Genomic DNA, 21,085 nt, shown 5'->3' on the forward strand with positions numbered 1-21,085 from the left:
GATGGATTCATAGATTCATAAATATTAAGGTCAGAAGGGACCATTATGATTATCTAGTCTGGCCTCCTGCACAATGCAGGCCACAGAATCTCAACCACACACTCCTGCAATAAACCTCTCAGCTATGTCTGAGCTACTGAAGTCCTCAAATCGTGGTTTAAAGACTTCAAGGTGCAGAGAATCCTCCAGCAAATGACCCGTGCCCCATGCTACAGAGGAAGGTGAAAAACCCCCAGGGCCTCTTCCAATCTGCCCTGGAGGAAAATTCCTTCCTGACCCCAAATATGGCGATGTGTGTGTATTGAATTAACATATTATGAAGGCAATTAACAAGAGAAACCAACTTCTTTTGGTGACCTTTCAGGATGCTGTTAGCCTCTCCCACAAGGTATCACATGGAGCATAGGAGCCTAGTCCTGCAAAGGATGGGTATGAAGGATGCTCAATAGCTTTAAAGAGGCACTCAGAGGCTCATGGGATCAAGGATAAAGTGACTGCAGACTGTGGGTGTTCCTGTATGGCAAGATGACACACCATCAACCAAGTGTGTGGAACTGACTTAAATAAATTCTCCTCTCCCCCCCACACACAATTCCTTTTGCATATTTTTGTACTAAACTAAATACCATACAAAATTCAATAGCCACATTTTCTTTTCCTCTTTCTGGGAAGGACGCAGAAAAAAAGGCATTTGGGGATTTCTTACATTTTGCTCAGAGACTTTCCTTTTTCCACATAACTCTAAGAAACTTAATTTGAGAAGACCTGAGGGTTAATGTGAATAAACACCTTCTAGTCCCAATAGTCTCATCCAATCAGAAAATATAACTTCAGCAGTTGTTTATAAGCCTCATAAAGCATTTTGGTCATCCCAAACTGCCTTTGGCTTTGAAGGCAGAACGTGTAGAACTGACCCAACTATTACAGCTGTTACAACCATTCCTCTTCCTTGTAGAGTTTATGGATTTCTGACAAAAACCCTGGAGGAAGGGATTTCACTTAAAACCATAAACTGCAATCTTTAATTATTCTATCTTAAGAATGTACTGGCATGTATAAGCAGATGACATTTCTTGGCTTGATAAAGAGGAGTCTTGTCAGGAAAGCTTAAAGAATAATAGGGATTTTTTTAAGACCTTGTTTGTTGACTTCACATACTATATAGCACAAAACTATTTCTCTGTGAAATATACCTCCATCTGGCATTTGTTATAACTAATTTCCCTCCATTCATATAAGTCACTGGCATCGCAGAGTGAGGCAAATGAGGCAATGCAGCATCATCCTAATTAAGAGAGGCACCATTTCTTGTAGTGCTGGCAACTTTGTACATAAATATCAACATTTTAAACAATGTCACCTGTGGGCCCTTCCTTACACAAAAGCAATTATTGCCGCAGCCTGGGGTAAATAATAATCATGTATTGTTATGATACTACAATGGTGGCTGCTTCCGCTGGTGCATGCAATTTTTGGTAGTTCTCTGAGAAGAATAAAGTTGAACTATTTACTTGTGTTCTTTTGTTTTCTCTTTTCACAGATGTGGTGTAAAAAAATCTATGGCTCAAGGATAGACAATGTGTCTGTCAGTTGTTCATATGAGACAGAAGTCTGTAACTTCACTTCTGAATATACACCACTTGAACTAAAGGAGGCTCACCAATAGCTTCTAGCAGTATTAAGGCTTATAGCAGAGGGAGCCAGCTACCACAGGGCAACATAATCAAACACTTGAACGGATCTGACTCCACTTAGAGGGGAGTAACAATACATTTTAGATGTGAGCCAGCATGTTGCACCGGCCACGTGTAGCAAACTGGAGAAAAAAAAACAATTAATGTTCACAGTTCTCTTCACATGTTAAGATGAGCTTGTGTATTTAAACAGATGTAACCTATTCACTCACAATTCCAACTGCTACAGTTTATTCAGGCTAATTTTTACATGCCTTGGCAATACATGGATCTTCTCAAGACTTGGCTCCACCGAGGAATCATGAAAAATCAGAAACATTTACAGACCCGTAATCCAGAAGATAAGTGAAATACTCATATCTTTAAGAGTTATGCTACATTAGAAAATGCCATGGGTTGATTTCTGCATGAAGTAAGAGTGTAATTCACCCTAAGCAGAGAACTCTGTATAAGGTAAGCTTTTCTTTTCCTTGTGGTACTATGCTATTTTCTTCAAGATACACAGAACTTTATCTACAAGATAAACATTTAGGGCTATATACAGCCCTCAAGGCATGGTAGAACTCCTATAAATGTCAAAAGGAATGCGAATTCCACATGTGAGTTAACAGTGTGTTTTGATGCTTATCCCATAAGCTTCATATATGAACAGAGACAGTGCAAACATTAAACATTAAACTGACAGCAGGATTTGAAAGTCAAGAATAATCAATTGCAGTAATCTCTCTTTGTGTGGTAAACCAGGAATGAAGTGCATATTTTTTTACAGTGCTTTCATAAGAATACCAAAGATAATTAAGAAACAAGATAGCAAAAGCTATCTAACAAAACACCCGGGTCACATGGATTGTAATGAATTCGCTACTGTGATGTGTAATGCTACCCCTCTACTGGACAGACTCAGAAATACTCAGCTCTGTGTTTGAATGAGTGTGTCATAATTCAGCCAACAGCTGAGAAGAGTCTCTTGTAACTGAAGTGATAGGTGCCTATAATTCTGAAGCAGAAGCATCCAAATTGTATCCCCGCTGCTACCGCTAACTTCTAAGAGGGCCATGCTGACAGCTTTAAAGTCCTAGCTGGCCACGGGTTTGCTATCATATAAAATACTCCATATATAAACACCAGCTGTTAACAGGAGACAAGAAGACAGCTTTTGTATGGAGCCTGCTCTGTTAGTAGCCAGTCAAACGATCTTCTTTGAAAGAATGAGGTTTAGTTGAGGATACATACCAGGCAACGTTGGCTAGTAGGGTTAAGGAATATCTTCACTTAAAAGAAAATCCTTGTGAGCTCATGTGAGAGCTGGATCTTGGCTGTACAACCAAAGGCTGTAACAGACTCATATCCTCCACAGACTGAGCACAGAAAGGGATCTCATATATTCAGGAACCACAATACCATTAAAATTAAATAAGATAAATTAAGAGCAATAGACACAGTCAGAGGTCTCAAACTCCCTAAATACTAATCGTGCATTTCTGATGCTTATATGGTAATGATTTGCAAAATTGCTTTTAGTTCCTAAATAAAAGAGAGAGGTCGTGGAGGTTCAGAAAGTCAAGATTTTATTAAAGACATTCATCTTGGAGTGATCACACTCAGTAGTTTTGTCAGCTATTACCGCTAGATGGCAGGGATTATTTTTTAAGGGAGAGGAGGCATTATCTGTCAGAGGTCTGCTTGGGCCCAATTTTAAAGCCCGACCTGAACCTGACTAGACCACAGCCAATAAGAACCCAAACCACATCCGAGAGTTTCATGTTGTTTTCATTACCGACACAGGGGAAAAACAAGGAAGGAAGGACTCTCTGGCTTAAAATTGCAAACAACAGGGTAAGGGACGGCAGAACTCAGGGGTAGCGGGGAGTGGGAGATAGCACCCCTCAATGGAAATATTGTGGGGCCTGATATGTTTCTGTCCACATGCATCACACTTGTGGAGATGTGGGAGGAGTGGGACCTGTAAGGGCTGGAACAGCACCAGGACTGGACTAGGGAGTACGAACTGGGGTGAATGATGCCCCAAGACCAGCAGAGCTGGTAAACTGGGGGCTGAGGTGCATCCTGAGGGACAACAGGAGGCCGCAGGAGGGAGCAGAGGAGAGCAAGGAGAAAGCTGAGAGGAAGACAGGGGTAGCGAGGGAGATGGGGGAGACCCCTGGAACAGGGGTGACTCTTGCAGAGCCCATCCCATCCCTGCCTCCCCCAACACCTGTGCCTGGCTCCTGCTCCCTGCAGGGAGCTCAGCCATCTGGGTAGCCCTGCTACCCAGTTCCCAATATCTCCCAGCTCCGCTTGGGCTCCCAAAGGTTCCAGTCCCCATGATCCTGTCTGGTCCCAGCTATAGCATCCCTGGATCCTTCCACCAAATGCCACCACCTGCCAGCTTGGAGGACGCTCTTCAGCCAGAGAGAGAAAGGGGCCAGCTTGGCCCCTGGCACCTGAACCCTGCTCACTCTGCTTTGTATTCCCCAGCCTAATCCTGGGCACGGCAGTGGCTACTCCAATCACTCTGGGTCACATTCTCAGCCCCCCCAATAATTCTATTGCCAGGGGACTCATCCTCACCACTTTCGTGAGCTACAGTTCAGCACTAGAAACTTATTTTTAAAATGAAAGAGGAGATTCTCAGCTAATCAGGTGTCTCCAGGAGCTGAATCTTTAAATAAAATTTCACATATTGCAAGACTTGTGCTAAAACCAGTAGAGCTGGCAACACTGGGTCCTTACCTTCAGCATCAGTGTGCTAAGAAAGGGCCACACGGTACAGAAGCAAACTAGTATTTCACCCATCCCCTCTAACACCCAGGGTTATTTTAGAACAGCTTTCCTAGACCAAAAATGAAACCAGTGAAAGTGGTTTTCTCGCAGGCGAACACAAACATCAGTGGATCATTGAAAAGACAACTCTGGTGATCGAGTCTGCAATTAGCTTATTTTACACTGAGAGAGAGCTTGGGAAGGTTCTCGTGCATGACCTTCAAAGGCTTTTTGTTGTAGCATGAAAGGGTTTCATTCTTTTTCCTTTTCGGTGTTCTGAGAAAAATAAAATAAAATAAAAGTAGTAATTTGCCTCTATGTCAGAAGTTCTCAAACTTCATTGCACCATGACCCCCTTCTGACAACAAAAATTACTACACGGCCTCAGGAGCGGGGACCGAAGCCTGACCCCACCCAAGCCCCACTGTACTAGGTCGGGGATGGTGGGGGAAGGGGGAGGGAAAGGGGAGCAAAGCCCAAGCCAGATGGCTCCAGGCAGGGGACAAAGCTGAAGCTCAAGGGCTTCAGCCCCAAGCAGGGGCCCTGTAAGCCCTTGAGAGCTTCAGCTTTGGCCCTGGGCGATGTGGCTCAAGCTTCAGCCCCGGGTCCCAGCATGTCTAAAGCCAACCCTGGTGACCCCATTAAAATGGGGTTGTGACCCACTTTGGGGTCCTGACCCACGGTTTGAGAACCGCCACTCTATGTCATTAATAAAATCTTCAATTTTCCTTAGTATTCGCTAGGAAAATCACATTTTTATTCATAAATTTTAAAAAAATACCTTGATAAACATAGTCCCAAGTGTAATGCCTGATCTCTGACCAGGGAAGTACACAACTCCTCCCTTCCCTGTCCATCACACCAGCTGAATTAGTCCCTGGGGTACAGTAATTTATGAAAGTCAGCCTTTTGGGTTACTGGCAAAAGGCAAGCTAACATCTGGCTGAGCACAAATGGGAGTTACTCTGCTTCATTTGCTCCTAACTGAATGACCTCCACATTTCCCATCCATGCCCCTCTTCTCCAAACTCTGATTTCAGAGATGAAACATCTTTCATTATAGAAACATACTACACTCTATATTACATTACATTACCGGGGTCCGCAGCGTTGACTCAATAAAGGACATTTGAAATAGTTCCTGCTAGTCCTTGGTAAAATCCCTGTGCATGAGGTAAGAGTAGCAATATTCTCTGGCTTCCATAAAACACCAAAAATCTGGCTACCAGTTAAATTTAAAAATATTATTTCTGAACCTAAAGCAATGAACAACCTGAATATCTGGGAAATACATGTATTATCTACACCTTCACTGGCAGCTAAACACTCTACTGTAATTAAAGGGAACAATTTGAATTTTTCCACAGAAAGAAGAGAGAAAAAACGAAGGCAGGCAATTTTTCTTTTATAGTAGGAAAAACTTAACTCTTGCTGTGAGAGCTGAGTACCATATAAATATAAAGCCTGATTCACCACCATGCCACTCCTGTTTTACACCAGTGTAATTCCACTTGAATCAACAGCAGTACACAAGCACAAAAGTGGAGTAGCAGCAATGAATCAGGCCCATGCATCCAATCCTGAAGTGCTTCCTCAGGCAACATTCCAATTGACTTCAACAGACTACTGGATTGAGCCCATGGGTGCAAACAGATTCTCAGATCCATAAATTTACTGTATACAACACTAATTAGTGCAACGTGCCATTCTTTCATTGTATGTCAGACAAATTAAAGTGGCACTCTAAGAAAAGACCTGTGATGATGCCAAAAAGGGGCTTTCTTCTTAGTTTTGTTTTTGCCCACAAAAGCCAATAATAAATCTGTTGGCAAGACAATACACTTTCCTTTTAATCCCAGACCCCTACAAAATATATCATTTCAAGAGGGGAATTATTCACAGGCACATTGCCCACTATTACATTAACATAATTGCTGTTTCTGTTAAGGATACTTAGTTTTCTATATTACAAATCTTGGATATTTTTATCTAATCTGTTTATCTATATATAAATTAACAACTTATTACACACTCGTTTGTGCAATATTTGTAGTTTGTGAATTTAAGATTTATAGTCTCTCATTAATCCAACAGTAAATGACTAGTATTTGGTGAGGAAATGCAGTTTTTTGACAATAAATTATGGCCTGATGAAAAACAACAGGCCAAGAACAAATTATAGTAACTCTCTTCAAGCCCACGTTGCTGCCAGCACTGATTGATTCCAAAGAATTTTCAGCCTGCTTCACAATGAATGCATGGCAGACTAACAATGAGAATAAAACCTACTTCTACTAATTTTCATTCAGACACAAAACAACTGCTTCATTAATTATCTGGGGGACAGTGTCACCTCCTTAGGTAGAGAGGTCAGGGATGTAAAAAACCATGATCCATCAGGCCTGGGTACAAGGAATGCTCTCTCTTGGCATCATTTCCCCATACCCCAATAGAATCTGTTCTTCAGAGACCCTGTGATGTGCAGGATCCGCAGGTGTGGACGGGGAGGAGAGATAGCCATCAAGGTAGAATTATAAGCCCCTCCCACCTCACCTTGAAACCCATGCCACTTTTGTGCATAAATTAATACTGAACCCTCCCCCATCCCCACAACTCTTTCAGACCCCTACAAAAGCCAAGCTGCCAGGGAGCTGATGGCGAATTCAGGGAGCCAGTGCAGACAGAGGGCATCTGCAGATCTTGGGAGAATTTGTGGATTTAGGGGGTGGAACCACATCAGGGTTAGGGTGGGCAGGGGGAGGGAGAGCTTCACTTTCCATAATGCAAGAACTACAGGGCAAATCTACACATCTCATCTCAAGAAAGTTTCTCTCTATGTTATAGGTCTGCAGTCCTCCCACTGAACGTATCAATTTGGAATAACAGTCTGCTGGGCCTCCCTCAAGGAGACCCCACAGATAGGGATATTCTGTTTTGACAAGGGAGCCTGTATGTGGAAGGATCTCCGTAAAGCTTTTCAATAGCCTCCCTGGGTTCGGAGAGGCATCCGAAGTAAGAGATGCTTATCCGAAACCCAAAACGTTTGAGGTCTTCCTGAATATTGTTATTTGTAGGTATTTTTACAATATCAGACAGGGATTGACACAGGGCTACCAGGTCTGCAAATTAAGTTTCACATTAAAAGTAACAAAATTCAACAGAAAGTACATCCATCCTCTAGGAACTGGTTGCCACCTTGATTCCCACTTCCTATATTGACAACTATGTAAACAGAATGAGGTCACTGAATGAAGGGACTAAATGATTTGAAGACAGACAGGAATATGAGCGAAGAGAAAGAGCAATAAAGGGATACTGCAAGAGAACAGACAGAGGAGAAAAATACGGAGCCAGAGGATGAGGAGAAACAGCTATATCAGGGTAGACAAAGAGAAAAGTTGGGGAGGACAGTACAGAAGAGAGACAAGAGGAGATAGCCATCAAATGGGGGAAATAAATGAGAAGACAGAGAGAGGTAGATGATCCTTGCTGTCAGAAAGCAGCAACTTTTGTGATTCACACACAGGGAGTGCTTGTATTAAGATGAGTAAATTCAGGAATTGGAAAATGGAGGAGAGATAAGGGAGGAGCTGAATCATCTTATCCAAAACTGGAAAGCAAAAGAAAAAAATCTTCACAGGAATGGATCCTTGATCTCTCTACATAATTCCTGCACTTCAAAATGGCTGTCACACCACCATAAGAATCGGCACCCCAGGCTCATTACCAATGTACAGAAAAATTAAAGTGATACCTACATGGTCCAGTTAGATGTGAAAGATGGATTTTTCCATATATTCTTAGCAACTGGGGTTATCATCTTCCACTATGGAAGCCTGAAGAGATCAAATCAATCCCTCCTCCAATGATTTCTATCAAATCCCTGCTTATTCTGCCTGACTTTATGTGAGTATACATTTGTCATGAATAAATCAATAGAAAGAGTTCCTTCTTTACAAAGCCCTTTAAATTATTACTCCCCTCCCTCCCACACATGCCTCCATACGCATGCTGAACTAGCAGAAAGAACCATTTATAACACTATCCCTAAACACCAAAGCAAATAAATACCAGGGGTTTATAGATTTACAGTAAAAGGATGTGATGAAACACAGTAAGTGTTTATATACTTAAGTGAAATGGGAAGCCTTTGTTTTTCATCTGCTGAGGGTTGGGGGGTTGAAGGGGATGTGGAACCTGGAGCTCTCCACACGTCACTCCTGCACCACACTGAGAATAATGAATAATTTTGCAAACTGACAGCGTAACAACTTCCTTTGAGTATTCCCTCTTCTCATTCACCTTTGCGAACTGAGGTCCTAGAAGTGGAAAATGGAAGGAAGAAAACATAAACTGATACCTGTGCTGAGACAGGGCAAGAAGACTGGCTTGGAGAGAGCACTCCTATTTCAGTCCTAGTTTTGTACTCACACCTGAAGTAGAAGTGTTTCTGTGTTCCTTACTCCATGCTGCAGAAGCCTGTCTCAATCTACTCCTGCTGTTGTTCTAGAACAAGAGCAGAGGTGGGAAATGGGCCCAGCATGAAGTGACAATAACAATGGGCTTTGTCCTTAAATGGGTAAGAAACAGAACTAGAATTGGACAGTGGAGGTCAGAGTCAATAAACTAAGGCAGAGCACCATATTGACTTTACCAAAAAAAGCAGCAGCAACAGCCTTGGGACAGTTGTGTGGTTCAAATATGCCATCTGTAAGGAATGATAGGCTTATTCAGATTGGCTCCCGTAGGACAGGCAAACAGAGTGCAGGTGGGAGGGGTTCATTGCCCAAATGCTCCATGGAGCTGGCTTTTGTGGTTGGACTGCAGCTGATGATCTTTCAAACGTGATCAGAAGGCCAAAGCCACAAATGAGCTTGTCATTCTCTGTAAACTGAGGAGTAAGAAGAGCAAGGAGAGTGGTGCACTTTCAGATCTCTTCACCTATTTCAACCCAGTGCAGCATTTCTTTGAATTTCCAAACTTCTTCCCCTTCCCACATTCACTTACCATTTCTAGTTTTGAAAGCTGCAGTACAAGGGTTCTTCTTACCAGTTATAATTATCACCGGAGACTGTGGGCTTGGGTGAGTATGCGTGTATCTGGGGGAAAGCTGTACGCAAGTAATGAACATTGTAACACACTGACAAAATAAAATGGCAAATACATTACTTGTTATGATACTATCTACACCATGAACAACACAGTACAGCATTGGAATACAAGGAGGCCTTATCTGCTTCAAAACATCACCATTACTGGAAAACAAGTTAAAACTTTGCTCACATATTCAACAACTAAGGATTCCCTGCCTATTCAATGGAGTTACACCAGTGATTAATTTGGCCCTGTGACATGTACTCCTGCAATAATCTATTCATACAGTCCCTCTTCCCTTGAATGCAAAGGAATCAGTACTCTCTTTATGTCTCAAGTGCAGGAGATGGCCCTAGGTTCATTTAAGCTTGGTAATTTAAAAAGAGGGAGATTTTAAAAATATACAAAAATTGTGGTGATTGTTCTTTTGAAAAACTATGTGAATGAAAGAAAGTGTTTGAGAGGGGAAGAGGCAGTGTGGAGTTAAAGTAACAAGGGCATATATTGTAACAGGATATTATAGAAAGTGGTGATGGAAAAGAATTAAGAGGTCGTCTTGTTCATCTCCCTAATAATGCAAAATTGTTCCCTAGAGAATAATACAGTAGGAAGGCAGTAGTTATCCTAAAACATGGGTTACATAATTCAGGAGAATGAAGCCAGAGAAAATTGCTATAAGAAATATAGAACAGCTCATTGTTTTCTTTAGAGATTATTGTAACCAATCTGCGGCTAAAAATATAATTATCCAAAAAACTATGTAAGTCAAGGCAAACCTTTAATGTTTGTTTCAGTTTACAACTCGGTCTCTGAATTGCTGAACTGTACACTAGTATAAGCAAGAGAAATTACATCAGTGCCTCTTGGGTTATGAGAATTTAGCAATCTCATGCTAGATTATTTTTCCGTGTTTTAATTCACTGGGTATTGTGCCAAAATGCTGCCAACTCTTGTTTACTCTATAAATATTACTAAGCCAATGGTGATCTGCAGCTTTAGCATGTTCTCACTAAGAAAATGCAAAACAATCAAGTCACATTTCTGCAGACCTTACAGTTATGATCATATTTTTATTTTTGCTGACAGCTTGGCAAGAACTAAAATACCTGAGTGCAAAGAGTTGTCTGATTTACGACAACAACTTGGATTCATTCCTGAGCTTCAGGCTCAAACCAAACTTTAGTGGTACAAAAGATGTGCCAAACTACGTCAGAGGATAAGGGTACCTCCAAAACAAGGAAGGTTCCTATGATTTCTGTCCTTTTTCAGGGAATGTACTAGTTTACCAGGCTAAGCTCCATAGCATCAGCTGCCTTCTCATCAACTGTGCGTGTTCTAACGCAGTGATTCTCAACCTTTTTGGGCTCAAGCCCCATTTGTAAATGTTTATGACATGTTGCGACCCCATAAATAGTCTGGGGGTGGAGGCCTTAGGGTGGCTTTGGTCAGATCCTGGCCCCCAGAGAGGTTGGGTTCTGCCCAGCATTCACCCCACAGTGGCAGCTCCTGTGCTGTAGGGCTGGCTGGGCTTGGCTCTCCGCTCCGAGCATTGCAACATCCAGGACTGAAGCGCCACTCAGGTTTTGACCCACCCCCCGATTGACCAACTTTGTGAGTGGAGTTGCAACCTGGCTCACAGGATTGCAGTGTCACTCACTCAAATTTGACCTACCCGGACTCCCAACATCATGATGGCTGGGCTAAACCTGAGTGGCGTTGAGACCCCAGAGGTTGCATACCTGGAGCAGGGAGGTGAGCCCAGCCAGCCCCATGGGACAGGAGCCACAGGAGCTGCCATGCGACCCTTTGAAACATTCTGGAGACCCAGTGTTGGGTCCCGACCCACAGGTTAAGAAACCCTGTTCTACCCCACCATGGGGATGCTCGAAAACTCAGACACCCAAGATTAGCACACATAATTGGCAGTCAGCAGTCATCAACCTGCCTGAGAGTAGTTCAGAACGTCAGCATCTTAGCACAGTGTTGTCAACTCTCACAATTTGATCATGACTCCTGTGATGCTTGTCTCCAACCATCAGCTGACGGAGTTATGTAATTATGCATGATAATCTTTGCTTACACACACACACACACACACACAAAATAAGATTCTAGCCTTCATGGTTGGGAAGAAAAGCTTGAAAGCATGACGCATAAAGGATAAAAGGCAAGACTACAAATAAAAAGATGCAAAACTGCATTCTGTTTTTATACTCTGATAATATTTAAGCCAAACTCATGATGTGTTGGGATCTGCCTCACAATTTTTGAACACTTGCGCTTGGCAGTTCTGAGTATTCATCAAAAAATCCTGATGTATGAGTAACAGCACATGAACCTGTGGTTGAGAACCACTCCAATCATACAAAAATATCCTTATTTATTTATATAGTGGTAGCACATAGGAGCCACCAATCATAGATGAAGATCCCACTGTGCTAGGTTCTGTACAAATGCAGAATAATAAGACAGTCCAAAAGAGCTTACAACCTATGGGAAAGAAAAAGGAAAAAGGAAATTGACTAACCAGCTTGCTTAAACAGCCAACCAAACAACCAAAACTGACATCTCTCTTTATATATAATGGAGCCTTGCTGTGTTTTGGTTTGTATGGAAGAATGACAACTTGTGGAGAAATCTCACACCAGTCTGCCTGCAGTATGTGCTTCATTATTACAAGTAATGCACCACCACTTAGACCGCATTTTGAATAAATTATATAAGTCAAATTCAGACAAATGTATTAGTGGAGGGAGGAAAGGGTATGCGGGAATCTGAAACAGAGGAGAAAAAAGTTAAATTTTACGGAAAGACCAAACCACACTTGTATTAATTTAACAGAAACCGGTGTCCAACAACATGAAAGAAATAATGAAATATCACAGATGTATGAACAAATGGAGAGAATGTGGTGCAAATGGATTAAACAGATGTCAAAACACCTTTTGGTAAGCAAAGTTCCCCCCTGCTCTGAACAATAAAACTGATAGTTGTGAAGAAAAAAATGCATCATCCTGAAGACCGAAAGGCAGGAATTTTGATATTTTATCTTCATCACACTACAAGAATTTAAAAGTAAAGAAGAGGGCAGAATTTCTTCTACAGTTATTTCTATTATTATTATTTGTATCACGGTAGCAATAGGAGCCCCAGTTATGCTAGGATTTCTCCAACTGGTTTGAACCCACCGTAAAATTATCTCACAAGAACAATGTGTCAGGCTCAGGAAGTTTAGATAGGCCTTAGGGTGCTAAATCTTCTTATATTCTTCTCATCTTTAAAAAATTGAGGGAAGTTGTTTGCATTTGTTGTTGTTTGTATGTTTTCTTCCACTTCCACAGCTGCCACAGTTATCATCAGTGGAGATTCCCAAATACAGCCCACTAGGATTAAGAGAGAGGGAGCAGCTGGCCAGGTGCTATCTCCGAGGGACCCACACTTTTGGAATTCCTCACCTCTTCACCCTACATAAAAAGGAGCCTGCGATTTCAGGAAGCTTGGTATGATGATGGCTGGCGCTCCATCCTATTGCTGTTCAGGGCAGAAAGATTTTTTGTTGGTTGTTTGGTTGGTTGTTTTCTGGTTTGGAGGCGAGGAGGCAGCCAGTTCTCACTTAGTTGTTTGGCTTTCTTTTTAACATATGTAAAAATCATTTTGAGCCTTGGCTAGGAATTTTTCTTCTTATGTAAATTGAGAGAAAGAAAATGTCAGAGCTGTTGTTTTAATTCCACCTGCAGATATAAATAAATATATTGTGCCAATTTTTTTCCTCTCTTTTACACTTGCATAACCTACTGATGTCAGTGGGGTTGTATGGGTGTAACAGAATTTGTTCCATGTATCCTTACATTTCCGCATCAGTGGAACTTAAGTGTCGCATAGGCTTGTGCCTGACCCTCGGCATGTGGAGGAATTCCACCCATAATGAAAAACATCAGATACTAAAATACTTTAGTCTCATAACCCAGCCGAACATAATACTCTATAATATAATATGATCAACATCATAGACTGAGGCTGAGAGGAGAGATGACCTAGTAGTAAGGGCGCTAGCCTAGGACTCAAAAGACCCATGTTCAATTCTCTACTCCACCAGACTTCCTGTGAGACCCTAAGCAATTATATTTTCAACATATTTATGGTATGATGGTTATATTTAGTATAGCATTCCAGAGATTTCTATTGTATAGTGTATTTAATAATATTTTGCCTGTAGTCAATCTGTGCCTCTATTCCACAGCTGTAAAATGGGGGTAGTAGTAGTCTGCTACTTCACAGGAATGTTGAGAGGTTACATACATTTGAAGATTGTGAGGTGCTCAGATACTAAGGTAATGGAACCATATAAGTACCAATGATGGACAGTAAGGTTTTAGTCAGCTGTATTCCTCTGTAAGTATTCTTATAAAAAAATCCAAACTATTTCACACTAAGAATTAACAGTGAGTATTAACTGAGAGGCTCTGTCAAAAATTTGGAGAAAATATGGGGGCCCTATTCAGGGTGGAATAAACGGCAGCCTCAGAATCTTATTTCCTGCTTAATATTAACCTTATCTTATTATTTCCTAATTGAACTATGAAAATATAATAATAAAATAATTCTCTCTATATATAGAGAGAGTCTATTCTAATCATGAAAGTCAGAGTTCATTAAAATAATTGATGGCAATGTCTATCAATATCTATTACAATTGTAAGTTAATTCAAATCTAATTAAACTTAATTAAATATAACTCTAATGATGGTAATTTGGAGGTCTAGACAATGGTTCTCAAGCAGGGGCACATGTACCCCTGAGGGTACTCTGAGGTCTTCCGGGGGGTAAATAAACTCATCTAAATTTTGCCTAGTTTTACAACAGGCTACCCAAAAAGCACAAGCGAAGTCAGTACAAACTAAATTTCATAGACAATCATTTGTTTATACTGCTACTATAACCAGTGGTTCTCAAACTAGGGGCACCGCTCGTTCAGGGAAAGCCCCTGGCGGGCTGGGCCGGTTTGTTTACCTGCCGTGTCCGCAGGTTCGGCCCATCGCAGCTCCCACTAGCCGTGGTTCGCCGCTCCAGGCCAATGGGGGCTGCGGGAAGCAGCGCGGGCCGAGGGATGTGCTGGCCGCCCTTCCCACAGCCCCCATTGGCCTGGAGCGGCAAACCGCGGCCAGTGGGATCTGCGATCGGCCGAACCTGCGGACGCGGCAGGTAAACAAACCAGCCCGGCCTGCCAGGGGCTTTCCCTGAACAAGCGGTACCCCTAGTTTGAGAACCACTGCTATACACTGAAACCTAAGTACAATATTTATATTCCAATTATTTATTTTATAATTATATGGTAAAAATGAGAAAGTAAGCAATTTTTCAGTAATAGTGTGCTATGACACTTTTGTATTTTTATGTCTGATATTGCACGTTTTTAAGCAAGGTGAAACTCGGGGGTACACAAGACAAATCATACTCTTAAAGAGGTACAGTAGTCTGGAAAGACTGAGAGCCACTGGTCTAGAACATATGCAGCTTTGCAGGAACAAAACAGATAAGTAAACGTATTTGTAACTTGGTATTAGAATAAGATGGTTAGTTTTACATGTTGGTGTCTGGTTCTAGAAACTGAGCTAGGGCTGCCCACTGTAATTCCTTTCTTTGAGCAAGTAAAATGCTCAAAAATCTCTTGTAGGCCAAACACAGTGAAAAGGAAGAGTAATCAAAAGCCCATTATGTCCTCAAATTTACAACCTGTAAGCTGTCAAACCATATGGGTGTTGAGGTGGGAATTATTTACTCAGTTGTGGCACACACCATACCAGAACTCCAGTGCCTTCCTGATGCAACAAGGTACTGCTGAATCCTTCAATGATTAAACAAACTTTTCCACAAGCCACTTGGGATGTTTATTTACAGCCCTCTGAAATGCTAATCTGTGCTTCTTCACTTAACTTTCAAGAAAAAGAAAAAAGGAAGAAACCATCTGAATTTGTTCAATGAAGGAAAAAACAGTCTGGGATCACCACTCCGGGGAGTCAATTGATAAACATTTCTCTTGCTAGATTTCCTTAGGAGCAGGACGACTGAATGGTTCCATTAGACAATGAACACTGTATCTATACTTCTGTATGCAACATGTAGAAGTCAACAGAAAATAAAACACTGTTACTTTGGTTTATTTAGTGAAGGGTGTCAGCACCTTGATAAAGTATGTGTGTGCACACACGTGACATTTATGTCAGAACGCTCCCTATAAAACCAAAGGTTTGTATATATTTATGAACAGTACAGCTATACAAATTTACTCCAGTTTGAAGGCTAGTGGACAAGATTTCAACCTGGAAAAAGAGTAGTCTCCACTAAAAAAAAAAAAAAAAAAAAAGTGAAGTTCAGCTTTTATATATATGGGCATGACCTTCAAAATTCCATTCACTTCAGGTAGTTAATCCTGATTTACACCAATGTAAAATTCAAGACCACTGAATTTTGTATGTTAAGAATTGTATATGTAGAAACTACATATTTCAAGGACTGCAAATACACACTTGTGACAACTAATGAATTACAGCTTTTAATTTTCCTACTGGTCACATAATACTGGTCAATAATATTGCTGTGAGTAACTTGCATCATAATGACAAAACTATTTTTTCCCAAAGGTAACCTTAACACATGTAGTTTTTCTTCTCTCTCTCTTCACACTAGTGTGAGGCACAAGCAAAGACTGGTAGGCCCCGGAATTTGGAAGTCACAACATACATACTTAAGTAACCTGCACTCGGTAATCCTGATCACAGTAACCTCAACTGGAAAACGTAACTAAACGTTCAATGTTATTAATTCATATGCACATATTTAATTAATTCCATAAATAGGCATTTTTCTTTAGCCACCTACTGTCAGAATGATTCACCAAAAATTAATGAACTGGACATATTGGGCAGTGTTGTAGCCCTGTCAATCCCAGAATATTAGAATAGGGGGATCAGACAGAAATAGGGGGATCAGACAGAAAAAAATCAGGACGGGGGTGAGGAGTAATAGGTGCCTATATAAGAAAAAGCCCCTAATATCAGGACTGTCCCTATAAAATCGGGACATTGGTCACCCTATATTAGAGAGACCAGGTGAGTGAGGTAATATCTTTTATTGGACCAACTCTGTTGGTGAGGGAGACAAGCTTTCAAGCTACACAGAGCTCTTCTTCAGGTTCGGGAAACCATACTCAGGGAAAGCCTACACTTAAAATGCTGCAATGGCAGAGCTGCACTGATGTAGCTATGCTGTTTTGGTGCTTAAGTTAAGATGCTTCTGCACCAACGAGAGAGAGCTCTCCATTGCCTCGCATTTGTGTCCTCAAAATCGTGAGCGGAAACCAGTGAAATAGCTTGTACTAGGCGTAATGGAGGCCAGAAGCTAGGTGTAAAGTGCACTTTAAAGTCTGTTAGTATGCTGTAGGCTTGTATTCATGCACTTTGAGTATACCTGAAGTATACTAAATGTGGCTTCTCTTTTCCATAGGGGATTCACTTCCAGTGTTCAGTGTAGATCACTGACCAGTCTCTGAAACAACTCTTTTAGTGCTACATGCTCTGAAGACTATTTATACTGCGTGCAGCATGTTAGTGCCTCTGGCTCTTCTGTTCCACGCTTCTTGGTCACACAGCTACTTCGTTTTTGTCCCCTTTGCAGCCTTGCAGAGTTAAATGTGCAATTCACACATAGATTCAGAAACAAGATTTCTTAATCCTCGAGCACAACACAGCTACCAGAAGCAGGAGTTTGGCTTGGTATCCCCAAGAAAATGGGCAATGTTTCTCATTAAAAGAGTGAAAAATACACTCCAGTTAGTGTTCTTATTTTTAAGAACATACAAATATGATGCTTAATATCTTTTATCCAAATCTGTAGTTGGTTTGATATTTTTTCTGGTTACCCTTCTCTCACACATCTCAGCTGAAGTCCAGTCTCTGTGGCTGCTAAACTAGTCTAATGAGTAGTTCATGACTCCAGCAGATGTTTCTAGTTTTAAGACCATTAGGAACTTTATGGGCCTTTTTTTAAGTCTTTCTCCCAGCAATGGGATTTCTAATGGGAACTTAAAACTAATTTAATAGGTCAATAAAATGCTGCATTTTTTTCCTTTTTAGACTCCATATTTGTGATATCAAACACTTAAATACTGAACTCTATTTCAGAGCCTCAAAACTTCAGAACAAAAGCATAATCAAAGGTAAAGCTGGCTGACTAGATGCTTGACTTTAAGTTTTCCAGCTTCCCCCTCAGAAACATTTTTTACTCATTATTTGTCCTGATTGGCATTTTTTATTCCATATTGCACTTTGGTCATAAGAAATACAGGACTTTGTGCTTCCAAAACATCCTAATCCAAGGTAATATCAGTTTCACAAAATCTTATTAAAGTTATTGGAAAGTGAAACCTACGATTAACTCCTCATAAATTTCCTTTTTCTTTCCTTCTTTCTCCCTTTTCTATCATTCAGTGTTGGTAATTTAGTGCTGGAATTGAAGTCACTGCCATTGTCCAAACCATCTAGGATCACAGAGCCCTGAAATGTGATGATTAGGGCTGGCTGTCAAGTCCGTCATGAAATAAAACCTCAGGAAGAACATGGACCCTGAATATTTATGTGCACATTTTCCATAGATCAAAGTTTTTCTCATTATTTGTTCACAGAGTGTTGACAGCATGTAATTATTCCTACTGGAAAGAATTAGAGTGTATCAGGTGATTCAACTGATCTGTTATTATCTACCTAGCATGGTACACTGTTATACTCACTCTATGCAGATGTCTGACAATATATAATATGCCTCAGAAAGCTACTAGGAAAAACAGCAACCTACAGACAGCCAAAAGTTAGTCACTCAGACCAACTCATTCTTGAGATTTTGTTGCTCAGATATGAATAAATTGCATATGTCCTGTGGTAAAGGTTTATAACTACTTGAAGTGATGAGCCGTTTTTAGAGAGGTGATGAGCCATCTTCAGAGAGGCTAACTGAGGGTGGCATGCACACACCCGTAGCAAGAGACACGTCCTCCAGAAATTACATTACTCAAAAGAGGTTACTGTTTCAACTAAACTCAAAATATCCTCTTTTGAACTTCATAGGCAGGGTATGATGGCACTAAATGCTCAACACACATGCAGCAGTACTGGCTGGAAGGAGTCCACAGGACATTAAGTGTGGCTGGAATGAATGAACGGGAAGGACAAATCTTGTTGTAGGTGGTTATACAAAGAGAGTTAATCCTTTGGCTTGTCAGACCTTTCCTCAAATTTCTCCTTTCACCTGCCCCGTAAATGAGTCAATGTTCACTGACGTCTACCAAGTACCTTAACAGGAAAAAGGTTTCACCGTCATGCAGGATTCCCTATGGTCAGGTCTTGCTAATTTTGTCCAGCGGAATGGACTGTACATCCTACTATGGGTGTCTAGGCCAAGTAATTCACTGAGGTCACAAACTCACAATTCATACTTCAGTCACAAAAAATAGTAATCTTAGTCCTAAATGCACCAATTTCCATGTATTCTTGAACCACAAAACCAGCTCAGTGAAATACGTTACTAAGAGTCTGACTGAAGAGAGAGCGCAAGAAGTCACTAAAATGACATCTTCATCGAGCAGTTATACTCATCTTCCATGACTGTCATTGAGAAAAATAGCATGCCTGTTTCAGTCTATCATTTATACAGCTAAGTTATTTTACTGAAAAATTTGCATGAAGATTCAGTCTCTTCTTAGAGTGAAATTTCTTGTTTGCCTGGAATGGCATTTGCGAGAGAGTGTGATAATTGGCTCTTTACATTCCAGTAGCGCCCAAAATGTGCTAGGTTCTGTACACATATATAGGAAGATACAGTCCCTGCCCATTTATAATCTTAAATTATCTCAGCGTCTCCTCCAAAGGCTGTCTCCACCCTTTCAAGGCAGCGTGTGGGGGGCTCACAACCTACATGTGGTAGGGGGCCCCCACAAGACCAGTGGTCCCTTTGGATGCTGCTGTCTTGGAGGTGACCCTGGGACAGATCCCTGCGTATGTCGTTGTCCAATCACACACTATAATGGAAGAAGTTCAGGTTCTGGAATCTAAGATCCGGCACCAACAGAGTTAAGGGGCTGTATGAATGAGTCCATATTCCAAAGGAGCCCTGGCTAAAATTTCCCCACTACTGTATTAATTCTTGATGCCTTCTGCCTTCCCAGGGGGATAGGCCCCACACCTCTGGGAGGTCTGGCTTCTCCTCTACCACTCTGTGTTGATTTACAACAGTTTCCATGATTAGCACAGCACAGCCTGTAATTGCTGCTAAACTAACATAGGGACACCTCTCCCACAGGGATTAAAATGATCTACCAGTAGTTCTTTGTATTTTCAGCAGTCTATATGACAACACCAGGAATGAAATGTGGAACACAGTAATAATTCTATGACAAATCCTCTCAATATTTGTCTCTCGTGAGCTATTCATTAAAAATTGATTTAACTTGAAGTCTGTGGTATTTCAATTTAGGTCAATTAAGGAAATTGTTTAAAAAAACCATACAGTCAATGTGGTAGCAGATATAAAACCCCTTTTGGGTTATAATGGGGGCAGCTAGATAAGGCTAGGAAAGACCCTCTGAGACTTTCACAACGATTAGGACCACTGGAACAAGTAGTAGTATGTAATTTCATACAAATAGGCTCTGTTCTCCTTCAGATGTTCAGCTGATATTATGCACATCTATTTTATTTACAGTTAAAGGGAATTATATGTTCATCCACTCCGCTCATGAAGAGGGAGACTCCACAAGTTTTACTGGCATTATTTAAATTTGCAGTGAGAACAACTGCTCACAACAAAGCTTGTTAGCTAGAAAATAGCATAAAACAAAGCTGAAGGAAGTATGAGCTGAATCATCATTCAAAAGTAGTTTTTGTTTTGTACATCAGTTCCATGTTAGTAAGAGTGAAGGAGTAACATGCCACATAAGGCCAGGCATAGTGCAGGAAGGAACTACATAGCTCTTCCAGTTCACCCCAGTTCATTCCTGATTTGTAGCTAAATTGTAGCTGCTACTGTGATGGACTTCTGCTCAGAATGAGGAGCTGTGCCTTATGTTATAGTGGTTTTGTGAAGCACAAAAACATACTGTAGGAATGAGGCTGACATCCCAAGCCCATTTGCACTTCCAAACCTAGGCGAGAGTTTAAAATTGGGTTTCCTGAAATAAAAATCCAAAAACATTTAAAATTCCAATTTAGGGCCTAATATCACTCCCCCGATGTGGAAGTTTTGTCATTATGTTCAGCATCGGGCCTTAAAATACAAGTCTTCTCGTGTTACCCCACCTATTCCCTTTGCCTGCACAGCATTGTGCTGTACAGTATTCCTTATAGCGGTTTGTGCAGTCTTGTTTTAAATGACGGGGGTTCCTTTATACTTCTTGGCATATTATTCCACAGACCATAACATCTCACTATTAGGAAAATTTTCCTGACATTTAACCTCAATTTTCCTTTGTTCAATTTCATCCCCTT

The 21,085-nt window shown here is 41.1% G+C and overlaps 1 protein-coding gene across 12 annotated transcripts in view; it reads right to left on the bottom strand.

Annotated features, from left to right (window-relative positions):
• The window catches only part of FHOD3 (formin homology 2 domain containing 3), a 619,164-nt gene that overhangs the window by 319,786 nt on the left and 278,293 nt on the right, over positions 1-21,085 (bottom strand). The gene's annotated exons all lie outside the window — the stretch shown is intronic.

The sequence above is a fragment of the Natator depressus genome, chromosome 2, assembly GCF_965152275.1.
Source record: "Natator depressus isolate rNatDep1 chromosome 2, rNatDep2.hap1, whole genome shotgun sequence".
In the NCBI taxonomy this organism is placed as follows: Eukaryota; Metazoa; Chordata; order Testudines; family Cheloniidae; genus Natator; species Natator depressus.